This window comes from Diabrotica undecimpunctata, chromosome 4, assembly GCF_040954645.1.
Source record: "Diabrotica undecimpunctata isolate CICGRU chromosome 4, icDiaUnde3, whole genome shotgun sequence".
In the NCBI taxonomy this organism is placed as follows: domain Eukaryota; kingdom Metazoa; phylum Arthropoda; class Insecta; order Coleoptera; family Chrysomelidae; genus Diabrotica; species Diabrotica undecimpunctata.
In genome coordinates, this window is record NC_092806.1 from 136,340,702 (window position 1) to 136,362,849 (window position 22,148).

General features: G+C 32.2%; 1 protein-coding gene across 1 annotated transcript in view; it reads right to left on the bottom strand.

The window, feature by feature from the left end:
- LOC140440092 (arrestin homolog) overlaps positions 1–22,148 on the bottom strand; it is a 729,008-nt gene that overhangs the window by 608,955 nt on the left and 97,905 nt on the right. The window contains exon 2 of the mRNA XM_072530366.1: positions 20,096–20,130. The gene's annotated coding sequence lies outside the window, so the exon portion shown is untranslated. The remainder of the gene's footprint in view (positions 1–20,095; positions 20,131–22,148) is intronic.

The following is a 22,148-nucleotide window of genomic DNA, read 5'->3' on the forward strand; positions in this document are numbered from 1 at the left end:
ATACAAAACTGGTTACATATTTAGCTTATGAAAGCAAATGCCAGTTAATATGTTTATATAACGTTTATCATGTAAAGAGATTACAGTCCACCAGTCACACTTAATGGACTTTATCTCAAACACTCCGACTACGCTAAATATATAAATAGAGATGCATCTAGATTGCAGAGTAACATTAAGTCTGAAACTGAAACAGTATTATTGGCTCATTGGAAAAAAGTCACAACTCACCCTCGAAAACAAACACCCCAATATAAAACTACCATAACACTGATTTGGACTTACGGTATCTAGTTATGCAGCACCGCTAGCAACTTTAACGTAGACATCATCCAAACGTATTAAAACAAGATACTACGCATACCAGTGAACGCGCCAAGGTATGTACCCAACAGCATAATTTATAGAAATCTTATTATTTTAATTAATAAAATCGCACCCAAACTAACTAGAAAGTGATCTAATAAACTAACCAGATAAAATTAATAGACTCAAGAGGTTCAAGAGGTTTAAACTATCAGAGTTACCTACTAGGTTTTAGTATTAATTATGCTGTTAAAATATTTTTTAGGTTAAGTCAAATCTTTTTTTGGCTTTTGAAAGGTGAGTACTCACTAGAATACTCCCTAACAGTTATTTTAAAAGTTTTGTCTTATTCATAAATTAAGTAAACTGATAGTCATTCTTCTTCTTCTTCTTTTGGCATCATAATCCTGGATGGGTCTTTGCCTGTCTAACTATGTCCTTCCTGTCAAATCTCTCTTGGGCCCATCTCTTCCATTGACTTATATTCATGTTTTTCAGGTCATCTTCCGTCATCCAACCATCTCGTCCTGGGCCTTCCTTTTTTCCGCCTTCCTACCGGCTTCCACTGTAACATCTTCTTTGTTCTTTTCGTGTCTTCTTGTAGCTGAACATGTCCCAGCCAGGACACTCTTTGATTTTTCACAAATCTTACAATGTCATACCCTTCATTGCTCTTGCACCGGGCCATATACTTTTCTCAGTATCTTTCTCTCGAATGTCCTGAGTTGGGATTCCTCTTTTTTCCTCATTACCCAGGTTTCACAACCATAGTTACTACGGGTCTAATCAAAGTTCTGTAAATAGTTATTAGATTTACTTATTGTCAATGTAGACAGATTGTGTAAATAAATTTTCAAAAAAACATTTTCCTGAAAGTAATCATTTGTGGAGTTAATCATTGTTTCAAGATATGCATATGTGTCCACTCGTTCGATATCGGTGCTGTTTATAAAAAACTACTGTACAGTAACAAAATACCCTTGCGAAAGTCTACAATCCTTACTAGATGTATCTGTTAATAATACCCTTGCCAATGATAATTGCCATGAAATTGCGTATAAATATGTATAATAGGCGAGTCTTCTTCTGTTCTTCTTGGCGGTCATTGCATCTTCGAAATCTTCTCTTCATTTTTGATTTGTTTCTTTTAATGATTTTCCAAAGTTCGGCGTCGTACAACACAATACTTTCTATGGAATTTCGTACATCTTTAAAAAAACTCTCCCAAACTAATTGTAATATTTTGCATAATCAAATACTGCTTTTAACTCATATTTAAAAAACATTTTATATTTAAATTTATAATCCATGCCTCACACTAATTTAATTTACATTAAGGTACCCACTTTACCCAGTTTATCGAATAAATTCGATCACTTTAAAAAGTAAATTTCATCTCCGTCGGGAGATGTACAATTAATTTTTTCCTGGGAAAGTTTAAGTAAATCGGTGGAAGGGTAATCAATTCCCTGAGGTAGCTAAATCAAGTTCGACTTTAACTTTTATTGATTCTTTTTCATATTTTACTCTCTCAGGAATAGATCACTTGTAATACATTTTTCGCTTAGAGATTCAAGCATAGCGTACGTGTGCAATTTATAAAGGGATTAGATCTGTCGAGCGAGCGTGCGTTGTTGGTGTCCTGCAGGGATGGATTTAAATCTCAGTCATTTTCTAATCAGCAGATTTTATTAAGAAAGTAATAAATTATGCTATTATTGTGTAAGAGTTAAAAACAGGAAATTTTAGCGAAGCGTGAAGGGTTAAGTCACATTAATTAGTTATCCTGGCGAGTTTTTTATTCAGGAAGTCTCGTCTCCAATATTCTGATGAATATTAAGATTAATTTGATATTATAAGACAGTTGTTTACGAAATATAGCCGAAAATCTTAACATAATAGAATTTAAATTAATAGTAAAAAAATATTCTTCGCCACATATACATACAAATCTTATCATTGCTTTATGGCGTCGGTGGATTCGTCTACACAGCTAATCCCAAATTTATAGTTTATTCGTCTTCCGGGTTTGGACCGTGTCATTTGTGAGTGACCCAAAAGTGGGTTCATCTCGACGTTTCGCTACAATTGTATGTAGCTTCTTCAGGAGAACAAAAAAAGAAAACAAAAGACAGGAAGATGGGTAGTTAGCAACGGTAACTCAGTTACTCAACGCAACCAGAGGCGAATACTAACTACCAAGATGGGAATTTGGTCACAGTAACTCAACTACTTAACGCAGCCAGAGGTGAAAACCAAATGCCAGGACAGGGATTCACGTCCAACAGCTCAGAACACTAACGCGTCGAGAGGCGGGGAGTGAATCCGACGATTACTCTGCTACCTATATTGGCGAAACTGGTCGTTCCGTCAAAACTCGGATTCAAGAGCATCAAAGATGCATTCGATCAGGTCTTTTCTCCCATTCTGCAGTTGCAGGACACTGCCAAGAAACCGGTCATTCCATATTGTTCGAAAAAACCCATATTATTTCTAAGAGCCCCTTCTTTTATTCCAGGAAAATCCGCGAATCTCTAGAGATCCGAAAAAATCCACATAATATCAATCGAGAGGAAGGATACTACTTGTCTCCCATCTGGAATCTCAGTCTAGAGCCGTCGTCCGGTCCCGCTACCACGATGCAGCCACATGATTGGCCAGCGCGCGCTTCTTGACGTTGTCTGTTGGACGTGAATCCCTGTCCTGGCATTTGGTTTTCACCTCTGGCTGCGTTAAGTAGTTGAGTTACTGTGACCAAATGCCCATCTTGGTAGTTAGTATTCGCCTCTGGTTGCGTTGAGTAACTGAGTTACCGTTGCTAACTACCCATCTTCCTGTCTTTTGTTTTCTTTTTTTGTTCTCCTGAAGAAGCTACATACAATTGTAGCGAAACGTCGAGATGAACCCACTTTTGGGTCACTCACAAATGACACGGTCCAAACCCGGAAGACGAATAAACTATAATTCTGACTCTGGCCGTGAAAGCCTACGATTTCATTTAATCCCAAATTTGTACACATTTTTTTTATTTAGATATTTTTTATTTAAACAAGATAAATTAAAATTGAGTCTATAAAAAAATAATTATATCTAATTTACAGGAAAATATCGAGATCATTTATGGAATTACTTGACTCGGGTGTAGCAAATAGGAAATCTTGAGGACTGACCTCGTAGGCCCGCTGGTGGTACTCTTCTGTTATGTGCTTAATGGATTGGACATCGCAGTAGCTACATAACAGGGATAATGACATACCCCTCCTATGCAACATATAAATATATCAACCATGCTGAATTCTGATGCGGTTAATTGTGCACCAAGTCTTATACTACAAAGCAAATCTAGAAGTTCTTTTTGTGATGCAAGGTATAATTGCATTTGGTTGAAATTCAGGCCATTCATGACTCCATGTGGTGATAATGTTGAACCCGACGTCTGGTGCTGTTTCTACGGATTTTATGAGAGTTTTTCTGGAGCGCAGTTAACTGTTGGTTGCAACTTCTATATACTTATGTTTCGGGAGCGCCATGTTGTTAAGGATCTTTTTATATTCCTTAGTTAGAAAATTGAGTCGGTGAAGGTGTCATGATCGGATGTCGCTCTGCACTGGTGGCCAATGGGAGTAGATTTTATTATTCCGGCGATCATTCGAATGATGTTATTTGGCTGGAAATCAATATTTTAAACGAAAGCACTGTTGATTCATATTGGTGCACAATATTTAGCTGCAGAATAAACAAGAACTGAGCTTGAAGACCTAAGTGCGGATGCCAATACTTCTGATGTTGTGCTGCTGATCTTCTGAATGATGGTAATTCTGATTTTTAGCCTCCGAGCAACTGTACTTAAAGCTTAACGTTTTGTTCAAAGTCGTGCAAAAGATTTTTGGATATTTATTGTGGTTAAGTCGTACATTATCAAAGTAAACGTTAAGTTTTCTTGAAGTCAAAATGTTATTTAGATGGCAGCAGGTTACTTCTATTTTTTTGTCGATAAAACCCAGTAATCGGCATACCCAAATATTGTTAATGTTGTTTTCGGCATGTCTGCGATGTAAATGCTAAAAAGCAGTGGTGCGAGTACCAAGCCTTGCGGCATAGCATTTTTGTGTTTTCTATGAGGTGCTTATTTCTGATCCGATAATTACTTGAAATACTCTGTAGGTGAGCATATGTCGATGGCGTCACGACAAAAAGGCATAAGTGCCAAAATTTATAAATTTATGTTTTGGTATCAAAATAAAATACATTTTACGTCTTATCGACTATTAAGATGACGCAGCTGTAAAAAATTCCAACTCTACTAAAAAAAGCTTTGAATTTTCTACCGCCAAACGAGTTTCTTAAAAGATGAGACACCGAAATCAGTAAGCGACAAGATCCGTAGTGGAAGGTGGTGCTTACGTCTTGGGTCTGAAAACGTGGTTATATCAATAAGGTAAACAATAATTTGAAATATTATTAATAATTAATGTTTTATTAGGCGTTTAGTTAGATTATTTATCTTGAGAAATCATAATATACCATAAGAATGTACAATTTTACCGACTGTCGGTTAGGCCTTTTTAGAAAAAATTTTTTCGTTTATCTAACCGCCATTGGGCCATTTAAAATACACTATGACTTAGATTTGCTATAGAAAAGTTACTACTTAACCGACTTAAATAAGGTTTGAACCTAAATAAAATATATATTGACTTTGTTGTATAGTTTTCTTTTTTTTTAATTTTAAAGTTATATTTTGCTAGTAATATTATTTTAAAAAACTAACATTTGAATGGCGCTTACTTCTTTTTTTTAATGGTTTTTAGAATGGTTTCTCGGGGGCACAAAATAATGAATCTTGCATTGCAATCCATTGGGGAAGATCAGGAAAGCAATGTGCAGGAAACCAGCGGAAATAATAAAAACCATGGTTCATTTTCCACTGAAAATGAGGTCCTCAATGAAGCGCTAAAGCATGATGTTCTTTTAGAGCCTGTACTAAAAGACCATGAACAAGAACTCCAAATGCCTAGTTCTGTTCTAGATGATGATGCCATTGTGGATTTCAGTTTTCCTACAAGTCCAAATTTGAATATTGACGGCCGTTTATTTTCGAATATTGATGAAACTGCCGAAGAAGAGACTGATTTATTAACCTGTGATAAAAAGCTTGTACCTTACTCAGATAGTGATGATACTGATGATAGTAGTAATAATGCCGCAATAGTATTTAGTTCATTAGTAGTTGATGATAAGATAGGTTGTAATGATTTTATACAACAAAATAATTCTTTAAACTCCGAATCAGATTCATCATCCTTGACAGTATTTTTTAAAAATGAGACTGAAATTGACAGCATTAGTTCTAGCTCATCACCTGGTTCAATTTTCTGTTATATCGGTCCTTCGTTTCTATTAGTTTTTTTTGTTATTGATAAATGTTATTTTCTGTTATCAAATTTTGATTTGTATTTTATTTCTATTAGTTTTATAATACAACTTACTTAGTTATCAATGTAGAAAAAATGGTACGTTTTAATAGTTTTTGTTGTTTTTTACTTAATATAACGTGATAATTATATTAACTTTATTTTTGTATTTTTTTACACCAATATAACTCAAAGAAACTCATAAATATATTATTGTGTATTGTTTAATTTGTATTATTTTTACTTAATTGTTATGCTTTAAAATGAAAAGATTTATTCTCCATTTTTGTTATAATTCCGTAAAATTAAAAGGCGTACACGTTCCTAAGCGACATTTTTTTATCAAAATACTTTTTTCCCAATATGGTAACCGCCTTTCAAAAAGGCTTAAACACCACAGAACCTAACATTAAAGGCGTAAGCACCAAAATGTTAAATATCTCATGTTTATAATAATTGTTTTATAACTAACATATGGTAAGTCAAAATGCCTTAGTTCGATAATAATAAAATGCCAAAAAAATGTAAAAAAAGAAATATTAGCGATATTAAACGTTTTTTGTGTCTCCTGAAAAAAACTGTCAATGGCGCTTATGCCTTTCTGTCGTGACACCGTCGATGTTTTATTGTCCTAGTTGTGAATGGGCAGATAAATCTGAACAACTCGAGGTTTGCAGATCATAAAGTCCTTATTACAGACCGGGTATATCATGCCTGCCAACTTCTTTAGAATCTTCAGAGCTTTTGTATTAGTTGGCCTTAAAATTAACTTTTCCAAAGACAATACATGACCAACCTTGTACTAGTTAAAATTCTAACATTTTAACTAATAGAACGCAAACTGAACAAATTTGTACATATAAATATCTGAGCTACGAGATTAAATTAGGAAGAGACAGCCAAACAACAGAGTTACACAGGAGAATAGGACTAAGATGGGTAGCTTACGGAAAACTGAGAGTAGTCTAGGATCAGATATTCCCTTTTGCTTGAGAAGGACGATCTTTGGTCAATGTATACTCCCAGTTGTAACGTACGGAGCAGAAACATTGACCAGAAAAGTAATAAATAAGATATAAGTTGGACAGGAAGCAATGAAGAGGTGAACATATCCCTTATATATAAATTTTCAAATCAGATAGTTAGAAGAAAAACTGGTGTTAAGGAAACAAAAAGTATAATCAAACCTTGATTTCTTTACCACACGTGGTGGAATGGTAGCGGAAGATACCTCTAGCGAGAGCACGACTGCCCCGTCTTGCAGATATAAAGAAGATACTGTGATAGCCGGTTCTAGGGGATGCGTTCGATCTTCTCAACCCGAAGGTCTAAGTTGGGGCGACTGTTAACGCCAATGCTGCTTAATTCTTTCAGACAGTGGTGAATTCTTTTCCTGTGATTCTTATCAAATTCTTATCGGAGTTGTCGGTACGACGCAAAAGAATAGTTTCCATTTAATATTTAATCTAATAGGTTATGAAAAGTTGCGAAACATTAACATTAAGTATAAAAGATGAAATCAAGAATCTACAACTCCGGTATAAGACCAATAATGACGTACGTAGTAGAAACAAGACGAATAGAAACTAGATATAAAAAAGAATAGACCGGGTTAGACTCTATGCACTATGAGAACAGAATTTAAAAAAATATATATGCTACTTCAAAAAAGCATGAACTAACTAAACATATCTTATTAAGACATTCTTGGACTTTGTTTAAAAAACGTAAATTGTTTTGTTAATATGCCTACATTATTGTATTATATTATAATAAAAATAATAAATATAAACCTGCAACAATTAACGATTCTTATTTTTTCTTTTTTTTTTTAATTTAATTACTAATATAATATATACTAATATATGATAAAATCAATTTTAAAAAAGCTGCTTGATGAAATTTTAAAAGCTTAAAACAGTGCTGCTGTGGTATATCTACAAAGAAAATCTACCACGTTTGTCATTACTGAGTTTTAAATTCAGATCTAAATCATGTGAGTGAAAAATGAAAGGATGGATGGATGGATGTCCTACACATTGCTTCGTAATGTAATTATGTATGCAATAAATTGTTAAATAAAAACCTTTAGTCGTGAAGAAATTATAGAAGAAAAGTTCCTATACTAGAAGCCACAGTTAGAATGCAGTGCTGGTAAGATAGGCAATGTATTACTTACGGGAGAACAGCCGACCACGTTGCCGGTTTGTCTCGAGCGGCGCATCAGGACCGGATTTAAGAATCATAGCACTGGATTATACGCGTACACAACAATTGCCTACGGTTGTATGAAAGACTATCATTATTGTTTCAGCTAAAGCATGATGCAATCATCGATGTATAAATGAAAGAGTTACATTGTCGAACTAAACAATAACATGAAGAAAAATACTATAAAAAAAGGAAAATATATTAAAAACTCATTATCGATAGCTTATCTATATTTATCAATTTTTAATAGGTTTCATTGTAAACATATTCTTTGTGAAATAGATATCATTATAAAGTCATTAAGAGAAGCGAATCAGTTTAAACTAGCGGACCAACTCAACATCGAGTTTTTTAAATGAAATTTTTATTTTGCGAGAAAAATATACAATATATACAATGACCGGAAGTAAAAATATTTTTATCAATAACTCAAAAACTATAAATGATAATTTCGTGAACTTACATTTTTGAACTCTACGTTGAATTCTCTATTGATTTGACTAATAAAAACGAAACCGGAAGTCGACCTCAAAACCGGAATGCAATTTTTAGTTCATCAAATGTCGACATGGATATCATTTAGCAGTTAATTTTGCATGCTGATCACGAATCCGGTGTCAGATTTGCTCTATCTTGACGTTTTATGCGCGTTTCGGGTCACTTCCGGTGTCGGATCGCAACCGGAAGTACATATTTAGATTCGTCTCGACGAGACGAATCAATTAGTTTAGGAACCTTCTTGTGTGTGTTGTCCAGGAAATCTATGTAAGCACTTTTTTTTATTTCTTTCCTTGTAGTTATTATCCCTTCCAGTCCCTCCCTTATTCACTTACTTACGACCTAGCTCTCCAACCAAACCAAGAGGGGCCATTCGCAAACGTTTCGGTTTGTTTGCTTACCCTATCTTCAGCCCAGTAATTCCTCAGTCCACACTTTCAACCCCCTATAAGTGATGTCCAATGTAGTAGGCAAATTATACCGCTACAACTTTTAGTGTGCAAGTAAAACGTGTGGTGTTAAATATTTTGAACTATATGAACTTTAAAATATGGTGACAGCTAGACTATTACTGTGGAAAATGTTTCGAAAATGTGCAGTGTGAGTGTCCGCAAAATTTATGGCATCCGCGAAGAGCCCCACCAAGACGAACTGAAACCGGTACAAAAAAGGAAGGAAAACAGTTCCGAGTCCAATTCACGTGGAAATACTTACGATGAGGGAGCAAAATCTCGAATAGAAAAAATATTCCATTTTTTTTTTGTAAAACACACTACCAACCGTTGACAGCATAATGAACAGAGTGAAGAATAATGAGGACCTACCAGCTTTTTCAAAAACCACATTTCGTATGCTATTAAATGGCATGGGTTTTGCATATGGTAAAAGAGGTTGAGATTCGATAATAATGGAAAGAAAAGATATCATATCCAGCAGACACAAGTACCTCAGACAAATAAAAACATTGAGCAAGAAGGATAATGTAAACCTTGTTTATACCGATGAGTCTTGAACTAACGTCGGTGCTTTGGTCAAAAAAGGAATGTAGGGACACAATGATCAAGAATTCACGAGATGCCTTCATAAAAGGGCTCTCTACTGGACTGAAAGCTCCAACACAAAGAGATCCTTGATCCTTCGTCATGCTGGATCCGAAACTGGTTTCGTGGCAAGGGCCAAATTAACTTTCTTTTCGAAGAAGGGAACCGCTGACTACCACGACGAAATGGACGGAGATCTGTATGAAGAATGGTTCGAGAAGACGTTAATTTCAAACTTGCCGAACGACAATGAAAGCGTTGTCGTTTTAGATAACGGCGTCATACCACTCCTACAAAAAAAAATGTAAAACAAAAGGCAAATAAAGGATTGGATAATTGAAAGGAACATTTTCTTTAAGGAAAATTCGCTAAAAAGTGAATTACTGAATACTGCGGCCGCATTTAGAGATGATTACAACAAGTACAAATTGAAACAATTGCGGAAAAATATGGCGTTAAGGTTTTGAGACTGCCGCCTCACCATTGCGAAGTAAACCCAATTGAGATAGTGTGGAGTCAGGAAAAGGTGTGTGGCTTCAAACAACGTCGATTTTAAAGAAAAAACGGTAGAACGGTTGATAAAAAAATATAGGAGATGATTCAGAGGATGAGGACGATTTAGATATGGATTGTGATTAGTATTAATTAACGAAAAATATCTCTGATTTAATGCTCATTTGTTTTTTTTAATACTGTACATTTATTGAGGCTATATACTGGAACCAGAAAGCAGTACTAAAGGTGAACGATATAGAAACAAATAATATACCGATTGCGAGAGGGGTCAGGTAAGGATGCGTCTTGTCTCCGACACTTTTCAACGTGTATTCACAGGTCATATTCAGAAAAGCCTTATGGAAAAAAAAAGAGGGAATAAGAATTGGTGGAGAAATCGTAGACCCCATGCGATTTGTAGATGACAAGGTAATTATGGCTGAGAGTATAGAAGAACTACAAACTTTACTAGATGCAATAAATAGTGAATGCATTCAAATGGGACTCGACATCAACACAGATAGGACCAAATTTATGATAGTATCAAGGAGTCCAATAAATAATGAACAACTAATTCTTGGTGGACAGCAAATAGAGAGAGTGACAAAATATAAATATCTGGGAGCTTACATCAACACAGAATTAGATCCAGATCAAGAGATCAGGGTACGAATAGAAATGACAAGTACAGCGTTTTTAAAATTCAAGCAATTGTTCTGTGACAAAAATCTGAATACTGCGCTGAGAATGAGGCTTGTTGAATGTTACGTCTGGTCCCAACTATTGTACGGGGTAGAAATATGGACGTTAAGAGCGCAAATAGTTAAGAAGCTTGAAGCCTTTGAACTTTGGATTGGGTCACCAATGAGGAAGTGCTGAGAAGGATGGGTCGAGACAAAAAATTGTTGAGAACAATAAAAGTACGCAAGACTGCATACCTTGAACACATACTAAGGAATGATAAATATAGTTTTCTGCAGGTCATCATGCAGGGTAGAGTCGATGGCAAAAAGAAAATAGTTAGAAAAAGGAAGTCATGGCTGCGAAATATTCGAGACTGTACAAACATGACTGTAAACGAATTATTCCACGCTGCAAAAGACAGAGAAACTTTTAGAAATGTGGTCGTCAACCTCCGTTAATGGGATGGCATAGGAAGAAGAAGAAGACTACTGTACGTACAGTACATGTCAGTTATGACCTTCTTGTTTATTTTATGTGTATATATTTATCGTGTCGTATAGGGTAAACTACTTGCTTTTTTTGTATATATGTATATAAGTATTTACGACGTATTAGATATTTTATGTATACAGGCATTTTTTATAGAATTAGTTCTCAGTCTATCGCCAAACTACCACACACCTACCACAGTGCCGACATTAGCGGCATCGCTGCACGTCGTAAGACCAACACTGCATTCTAACTGTGGCTTATACTATAGAAGGCATTCGACTCATTTGGACGTAAGTGTAATATTAAACTTGCTGGAAAGGTATCTTTTTTGTAATTATTTTGGGATAAAATAATCGTGTTACTTGCTTGCAAATTTAAGTTGAAAAAAACTTCATATTATGATAAAAATCATAAAGGAAGCTAATATAAGCTAAATCTTTGAATTTTTTTATATTAAGTTTAGTATAATTTTCAAATTTTTCCCTCTTATTTTTATTCCAACGAACCTCTCTAGTGGGATTTAATTATCTATTAATACAATTATGGAGTTCGACCTGTAGGTTATTCAATAGAATTCTGCGGTATGCGGTATTACCATATTGTACTTTAACTACTCTTCTTTTGTATTTTATTCATTTCCTTTGAGATTTTTTGTTCATCCCATTTTATTAATGTGAGATAAGAATTTTAAAATTAATCAAAATTGCGCTCTGAGGCTTAAACTCGTTACGCTCGTGTATACACTAATATTTCATCTTTCTCGTAGAATTCATTTTTATCTGTATGTTCGATATATTTAATTTGTGAATGAAGTTGCCCATATTTTGCAAGAGAACATTTTATTTACCTTCACTCATTCACCTATTCTATTAATAATATCGAGAAGATTTATTAGGAAAATCAAATGTTCAGAGTAGAAGTTTATTCAGTACTCGGGAATTTAATTTTAAAGGTTTCAATATTTAATTGAGGCATATATTTTTGAAATAATCGTCTATACATTTTATTTATATCTGTATTTACATACAATAGAAAGATTGCTATTTACAAAATAGCATTTGGGACATCACCGTTTGTTTTGTGTATACTAAAAAAATTAATAAATAAAATAAAACTTTTAAAAACTAAATATTGAAATTTATTTAAAATCATTACTTTGAATTTGAGCTATTAATGATGAATAATATTGAATTTTATTCGTTACTTTAAGGAAATATTAAATGAAATGCTTAGCATTGCATACAACAACTGTAAGCTGCCTATATTTGGAGCAACTCAAAGACTAAATAGTCTAGGCGAGATCTGTTTTGGATTGGACATTTTCCATAGGAAGCTATTTTTTGCTGGAATCCCTTCAAGATGTGCCCAATATCGATAATCACAATATGTGCCAGTCGCAAACCCTTTGCTAAATTTTTTAAATAACAAAATCTGAAAACAATTAAACATTTCTCATTTTTTTGCTCCTATTTTCGTTTATAATTCGGAAAATATTGATCCTAGAAAAAAATTATAAGAAGGTAAAAGTTTCGTTATTCAATTTTACACAATATTTCGTTAGCTAGAAATTGAAAATTTAATGTTTATTGTTGAAAAAATAGCAATAATTGGAAAAAAAAAGTACAAAAAAATGAAGTTAATCCTTTAAATGTTTTCGACTTTCTAAACTTGACTTACAAGCTCCATATTCCGCCTAGAAAAACTTTTTAGTGTGTTTAAAACGTGTGCTAAATTTTGATAAGATCGGTCCGATAGGTTTTGCATAATAATTTTGTAATCCAGCTTACTGGAAAAAAAATCGCAAATTTTCAAATTTATAGTAGGCCCTAAATAAGCCTCCCTGATAGTTGCAATTTTATTTTACATACTCGTATAAAGGAAGGCTCAAAACTTTCAAACGCTTTTTGTAAAATTCAAATCGGTTCACTAGGAGAGCCTAGAAATTTTTTTAAAGTTTTAAACATTTTTTATATATATACATATATATATATATATATATATATATATATATATATATATATATATATATATATTAGGCTTATAAACAAATTGAATAACTTTACGAGCTTTAAACATATCAATTTTAAAACTTATACACTTAAAGAACATTAAAAGACGCTTCTTTAAAAAAAAGATACATTCGGCTTACTGGTTGCCGAGATATTGAAGGTTGGCATACATTTGCCGTGTAACCATAAGTGATAGAGGGCTCATTTTTAAACAAATACCCTCGTCTTGTCAAGTACTTTTTATATGAAAAGTTTTACGTAATGCGCTTCATTGCAACATCCATAAAAAAGACAAATAAAAAACCGTTTTCGCGTAAAATGTCGCTCGGAATGCATGTGAATCGGCGAGTTCAAAATCATAGGGCGCGCTAAAAATTGCATTATCTCGGCTTCTTGTTAACCAATTTTGCTCTTTTTTTTTTTTAATCGATGTCTCGGACGACAAGGATTTCAAATATCATATTTTCAAATACCATTTTTAATTGCAAATTGGGAAATTTGCAATAAACAATTGTATGTTAAACAAGTAATTGCATTTTTTCTTCATGCATTTTTTTGAGCTTGCAATTAATACATTGAAGTAAATTGTTACTTTTAGTAAACAAATATGTATTTATAAATTGTTAATAAATAATTTAAATTGTTAAAACAAAGGTGAACGAAAAAATTTTTTTTTTCATAAATAACCTTTATTTTGACTCAATCTTCAATAATTTTTTTAAGTCTTTTTCTTTTTTTTTTTTGGAAGGACAAGAATCTTCAGGTCTTATTTCTGCCTCAAAACCTTCATTTTCCATTTCAATATCTTCATCCTCGATCTGTAAATTTAATGTTTCTTCTCCTTCATCTGTAACTTTATCTTGTGCCTCTAGAAAATCTAAGGAATCCATTTTTGTACAAAGTTTTTTACATTTGCAACTAATATTTCTGAATAATGAGTCAGGTAGTAATACCTGCTCAGTTTGTATTGGCTCAAGGCCATTTTGAGTTAGTTCCCACCCCCACTTAGTAGCATTCAGGTTATTTCCAAGCCACTGCTGTACTTGGAAATATACACGAAGCGAGTGTTGCTCAGCTGCAGATTGTGTGGGTGGCAGCATGGACAATTCAAAATTTTTATTTTTGCAACCTTTATTAAAGCACAAGTAGCGAATTTTATTCAATGTAAAATCTCACTTTGAGTGGCCCATATACAATTCCGATATAATTTTACATCCGCTGCGTTTAATTTCTTCCTTAGTGGCACTTTTTTCATTAAAAATGGTTGCTTCTTGCGATATATCATTATTTGTTAAAAACAATTTAACAATTTTGCTTTTTCCTTGATAAAAAAATGCAAAGGTTGTATCAACCTTATAAATTTTGAAATTGATATGTTTAAAGCTCGTAAAGTTATTCAATTTGTTCATAAGCCTAAAAAATGTTTAAAACTTTAAAAAAAGTTCTAGGCTCTTCTAGTAAACCGATTTGAATTTTACAAAAAACGTTTGAAAGTTTGAGCCTTCCTTTATACGAGTATGTAAAAAAAATTGCAACTATCTGAGAGGCTTATTTAGGGCCTACTATAAATTTGAAAATTTGCGATTTTTTTTCCAGTAAGCTGGATTGCAAAATTATTATGCAAAACCTATCCGACCGATCTTAACAAAATTTAGCACACGTTTTAAACATATTAAAAAGTTTTTCTATGCGGAATATGGAGCTTGGAAGTCAAGTTTAGAAAGTCGAAAACATTTAAAGGATTAACTTCATTTTTTGTACTTTTTTTTCCAATTATTGCTATTTTTTCAACAATAAACATTAAATTTTCAATTTCTAGCTAACGAAATATTGTGTAAAATTGAATAACGAAACGATGACGTTTCAATTTCCACTTCGGAAATCGTTCTCAAAATACAAACATACAAAAAAAAAAAAAAAAAAAAAAAAATTTGTTTAATTTAATAAACGAAAATAGGTGCAAAAAAATGAGAAATTTTCAATTGTTTTCAGATTTTGTTAAATAAAAAATTTAGCACAGGGTTTGCGACTGGCGCATATCGTGATTATCGATATTGGGCATATCCTGAAGGGATTCCAGCAAAAAATAGCTTCCTATGGAAAATGTCCATTATGGTCTGAATTTCTATAGATCCCGCCCAGTCTAAAAACAAATTATGCGATAGAAAGACACAAAATAATAAACTTTCTATTGAATTAACGCACAAACTTAAATTTTTTTTTTAAATTATCACAGAGAAATTGTTGAAAATCTTTTTTTATTGTAAAGAAACCGTGTTGAATGGTTTAAAATTATTTTTAATTCGAAACATCAATAATTCTGTCAAAAATAAAAATATTATCCTCTCGAGTAAAAATCACATTTTTTAAAACACTTCATATACAACTAACAAAAGTTTGTATACTTGTATACTATTCTCTTTATAATTTCATCGTATTTTCTTACCTTATTAGACCTTCCTAGGACTTAAAATAAATATTTTAAAACCAAAATAAGCCAAATCGATTCAGTCGCTCTCGATTTATTATAAAAAAAGTTTTTAAAAAAATAAAATAACGTTTGTTTAACGCAATTTTATGATATTTTATATGTAGTTATAAAATATCATAAAATGATGTTTAACAAACGGATTAAATAAACTAAAACTGTGGAGGAGAAGTCGTATAAAATATTTTGAATTTGCAATTAAAAACAATAAGGGTCGTTCATCGAGATAAAAAATATCCAACAAATACACTTTCACACAATTTTATTGCAATTAATTCAATACCTTTCAAATATTAGCTTGGACAAACACCGTGACCAGACATTTTTATATATAAAGATATCAGCACTACATGCCTTATATGCCCCTGGCTTCCAAAAACTTGGTTATTTCGTGCCATTTTTTTTGGTCCCTTGCATTTTCTCTCTAATCTGTCACACCTATTACTGACAAGCCTTGTTTTATTGCCTCCAACCATTTTTTCTTTGGACGTCCTCTTCCTTTTTCCCCTTATCTTCCTCGTAAATAGACTATTAACTAAATAATAATGTTTCAGTTACTTAGTGTGAACTCATTCCTAGGTTTTCTACTTATTTAGATATTTAAAAATAATTATATATGTGTAGAATTATTGGATATTAATTATTCTGTTGGTTTAGAAAATTGATATTAATTGGTGTGTGTAGATGGCGACAATTATTGAAATTAACAGAACTGTTATTTGCGTTCACGTTTTAATCAATATCTGGAATGCTAAGAACAGTACAAAGTAATAAATTGGTTAATAATTTTATTGAAGCCTTATGTTTAAAAAGTACACAAATTAATTGAACTAATTTTGATAATGAAGACCGCGCCAAAGATGGAGTGACATAGAGGTATTAATCCGCCAATGAACAAGTAGAATTGCTTATAAAGAGGAAGAAGAATTTTGATGATGTTTTTCTACATTAAATATTAATAATATCCATGGAGTAGTTTTTATATTGGTAAGGAAAATGTATGATCTAAAAAGTTAAACGTTTTGTTATAAGACGTCAATTATAAAACACGTCGGGAGTGACAAACATTTGCACGAGTTACATACAATATTTTTCTTTTAAGTAAAAAAACTAAAAAAAAAAGTCTAATATAGGTGGCATTAAGTGAACTACTACTATCGTTTCACAGTGTTTTCCGACGCCTTCCGACTCCTAACCGCCATTCTTCTCTATTTAACCATAGGCCTGGAGGGATTTCTCTTTCCTCTAGTTCTTTTTCAATTCCCTCTCTCCAGCTTCTTCTCGGCCTTCCTCTTTTTCTTCTTCCTTGTGGTGTCCACGTCAAAATCTGTTTCGGAATCCTGTCATCTGGCATTCTTTGTACATGGCCGTACCATATTAACTGTTTTGTTTTTATGTCATCTACTATTGTATGGATATAATAGTATGTCGATATACAGGGTGTTTCAAAACAAGGTAACCCCGTCTCTAAGGTAGGTAAAAAACTGAAAAATAATTGGGGTTTGCTTAGTAAAAAATTTTTGTATCGCCATCCGTTTTCAAGATACAGGGCGTCGAAGAAAAAAAAATTTACGCATTTTTTACGATTTTGCCCAAACTACTGGCAACATTGTACTGAAATTGTATACGAATATGTTTTGGAAGCTGATACATCCCATGCATTTGTTTTTATATCTGATTCTCATAGAGGGCGCTAGTTACACGGATCGTACTAAGTATTAGTCAATATAACTTTTTTAAGAGTATAATTATTAATCAAAATTTCAAGTAAACTTAAACATCATTCAATTTTACACATTTTACATTTTACATTTACATTTTTTAAAAGGTACTCTTGGTAAAACTCGATACTGTATACCGTTTTCGAAATATTTTGATTTGAAAATTATGAAGTAATAATTGATGCTGGTATAAAATAGTTAGTAATTAAACAAAACTCACAAGGAGAAAATGAAATTAATGACTAAGAACATAAAATAAAATTCAATTACAGTAAGTGTTCAAAATGCCCTCCGTTTTCGCGAATCCACAAGTCTATTCTTTTTTCTAAAGATTCCATTAACCTTCTAAACGGTAGGGGATCAGCTATGTCATTAAATTGACGTTGAATTCTTTCTTGCAATTCTTGGCGTGAATTTACCTCTGTAGCATAGACTTTTTCCTTAATATACGACCAAACCGCGTAGTCCAAAGGGTTAAAATCGCATGACCGAGGAAGCCAATGAATCGGAGCTTCTGCACCTCTACCAATCCATCGATTCGGAAAATGCTCAACCATTAACGACACCTTCTATCAAAGTGTGGTGGATCTCCGTCGTGTATAACAAATAAAGATCTTCGCTCGTTTAGCGTTAAATCTTCTAATATCTCGAATAAGGAATTGTTTAAAAAATCAAGATACATATCACCATTTAAATTTCCAGGTAGAATATGATAACCTATTAATTTGTTACTGCCCAAACAATAACTTTCAATGAGTGTTAGTAATATTTGGTAATGATAATGATACCCTTTTGACTTGTGGATTCTCATCACACCAGTAGTGTGCATTAAGGGAGTTAAACATACCTTGTCGCGTAAAGGTGGCCTCGTCCGTAAAAAGAATGCATTTTAAAAAATTTGGATTGGGGGCTGTCCTTTGTTGCAATGTTTCACAAAAATCCACTCTAACCGGTAGATCATCTGGCAAGAGCTCTTGGACTTCTCTGTAATGATAAGGATGTAATTGCTGTTCTTGTAGTATCCGCCAAGTACTTGAAGAAGAAGTATCTGTTTGTCTTGCTATATTCCTTACGCTAACTGTTGGATCTTGATCAAGTAAATTTAAAATATTATTTTCTTTATTAATTATTCTTGTTGTTCTTGGTCTACCAGAATTTATTTTATTTGGTCTCACATTCCCAGTTTCTCGATAACGTCGTTCAACGGCTCTAAATGTTTTTTTACTTGGTAAGTTTCTTCTAGGAAACTTTTCTGTATAACGTGTCACAGCTGCACTAGAACATCCTAAACATTCGCCTAAGGTTAATAACATGTCAGTGTATTCAACATTTGAGTACATTTTGATTTGATTTTACAAATAACAAGGTTTCAAAACTCTATTTATTGTTGATTTATCGTCATAACAATCAATAAATGTCAGATTTTCATGGCACACTTGGAGAAAATAGAGGTATACCTCTATATATATATATCAATTATTACTTCATAATTTTCAAATCAAAATATTCCGAAAACGGTACACAGTATCGAGTTTTACCAAGAGTACCTTTTTCGTGTAGAATTGAATGATGTTTAAGTTTACTTGAAATTTTGATTAATAATTATACTCTTAAAAAAGTTATATTGACTAATACTTAGTACGATCCGTGTAACTAGCGCCCTCTATGAGAATCAGATATAAAAACAAATGCATGGGATGTATCAGCTTCCAAAACATATTCGTATAAAATTTCATTACAATGTTGCCAGTAGTTTGGGCAAAATCGTAAAAAATGCGTATTTTTTTTTGTTTCAACGCCCTGTATCTTGAAAACGGATGGCATTACAAAAATTTTTTACTAAGCAAACCCCAATTATTTTTCAGTTTTTTACCTACCCTAGAGACGGGGTTACCTTTTTTTGAAACACCCTGTATATGCCTAGGTATTTTGCACAGTTTGTTGGCATTATACTAGTACTACCAATTTGAAAAGTCATCTCAGGTCTTTGTCGTAGTCCTTACATCTATTGTAAATTGCATAACTTACATCTATTTTATGCAATGTATCCAGTGGGTACAGTATACTAAGCATCCGGGGATGTGAGTGTAGGATTTTTGTTTACAGTGCTGGATTATATTTCTATACATCAATCCAACTTCATTTGTTGGAATCAGTGCATATGTTCAGAGTTTTGTTGCAGAGTAGGCACCTATAACATACAGTCCCTTCATGATTTATTACCAAAACAGTAAATAGGGCTTAATTTGACATACAAAAAATTCGAATGACACCATTATATATAACTATTTGCGATTATAATATATTAAGGAGTTTTGTTTTAAACTATACCTATTTTCTAAATGTATCCGAACGAGTACTTCGATTCAAGAAAGCATCACATTTTGAGATATTTCGCAACTATCAATCATCATATAATCCGTAATATTGAATGTCTGTCTTATCGGCTTTAGATATTCAACTTTAAAAGAGGAAATTCCCGTTCTAGGTTAAAAGATTTGTAAATCTTTTGAGTTTTATATGTTTATTAGCATTAAATAATTAAATTTGTTTGGAAATAAATTTAAAATAAGTTTAAAATATTGTTTTAAATTCAATTTAAAATTTGTTTATCTTTAAAAACGCAGTGATTAGTTTTTATTTTTAAAAGTATACCCTTTAAAGAGAGTATACCTATTAGTTACTTTTTCTTTACACTCAATAATTCTTTAAAATCAGTATAAAAAAGACTACTTACGCAGTAGAAACGAAGACAGCTCCAGACGAAAGCACCTAAAATGAAGACACATCAGTAGTATTATATATGCTTTACTTGGGTTATTTACAACACAAGACTTAAACAATTAGTTTACAAATGTAATAAAATCGATATAATTCTGATAATTGCACCAAATATAATAATATATATATATATATATATATATATATATATATATATATATATATATATATATATATGGTTTCAGTTGTTTTCCGGGTTTGACTCCGCGTTAAATATTTTTGGTTTTTAGAAAAACCATTGTTTTGACAACGTTTCGGCAAGGTCACACTTGCCATTGTCAAGTCAGATTCTGCTTCGTCTTGATGTTCCAGGCGAACTGATCAGTTCGCACAAAATTCATGAAACAGTCAACATTTTCAACAATCATAATCAACATATACAATTTACAGTTGAGGAAGAGGTAGATAATTCTCTACCATTCCTTGACATGAGAATTGTGAAAGGTACAGACAATATGTTGAAAACCAGATGGTTCAGAAAACCCATATGTAGTAATAGATTTATAAGCTATTACTCTCATCATCCAAATAAGATGAAAATGAACCTTATAACAGGATTAAAAGAACGTGTTTTAAAACTTTCTCATCCAGATTATCTACATGAAGATCTTCAATTGTTAAAAAATATTTTAATTGAAAACTCTTATCCTCCAGATATGCTACATAGGATGCTTTTTTTTAATATTGTTAATATAAATAACTTAACACCATTTTTTGCTAAATCTCAAAACATTGTATCTAACAATTAGAACATCTATTATCATTTACTACCTTTTATACCATCATTAACACCTAAATTAATACAAACACTAAAGGTTATTGACAATATAAAAATAGCAACAAAGAACATCAAAACTATTTCATCTTTATATTCCAAAACTAAATATCCTATAGACAAATTTGAAAAACCGAATGTAGTATACAGCATTAGTTGTACTCAGTGTGAATCAGACTATGTTGGTGAGACCGGAAGAAATCTTTCAAATCGCATTATTTCTCACAAAAGTGATTGCAGAATTAAAAAACCATCTTGTGCTTTGGCAGAGCATGTAATCGATAAAGACCATATTATGGATTTTGAATTTTATGTAGTGAAAGTAATAAATTCAAAAGGACTTTTTTGGAAATGGTTTGTATTAGCAAAAGTGATAATAGTTTAAACAAAAGATCAGAAATTCAAAACCTAAACAAAATTTATAATTATATTATTTCTTTATAATTTATATATAAAACTTGAAAAATATCACATTTTTATTTAATTTTCCATATATCTGTTACATTTTTTCAGACATCTATCAATGGTGAATCAATCTTCTTTTTTGTTACTAAACAAAAAAGAATTTTTAAACAAAATTTTATTTTTGACAATATAATTGTCAAAGGTAAACATTTTAAGTTGGTATTTATGACATTGAGGCTTATTTGTAATTAATTGATGGATTCGACCGTTACTTGATGGAAATTCATTTTATGTAACAATAAAACACTGAAAACTTTGTTTTCAAAACTTCCACAAAATTTATTTTAAATTCTTATCACTACAGCTGTTTCGGCTGATTGCCTTTCTCAAGTGATCACTTGAGAAAGGCAATCAGCCGAAACAGCTGTAGTGATAAGAATTTAAAATAAATTTTGTGGAAGTTTTGAAAACAAAGTTTTCAGTGTTTTATTGTTACATTATTTGTAATTGGTTGCTACTTTAAACTATTTATAAATTCAATTATTTTTTTGTTAAGAAAATGTTTTCAAAATTATTAAAATTTCAGGGAAGAATTTATTAGATAAGGGCATTTTAGTATTAATTCTTTTTGACATGTATTTGCAGCAATTTTTATTAACGAAACTAATTTTATTTGGTGAGTTAACAAAAATGTTTTTCTTTATAGTTCAACTTTGTAAGATATTTTGTCTTTTTTAGCAGCTCTTGATAAGAATTGTAAACACAATTGAAAGCTCGAGATATTAAATAGTTAACCAATAGCCTCTTTTATTGACTCCAACCCATCAAA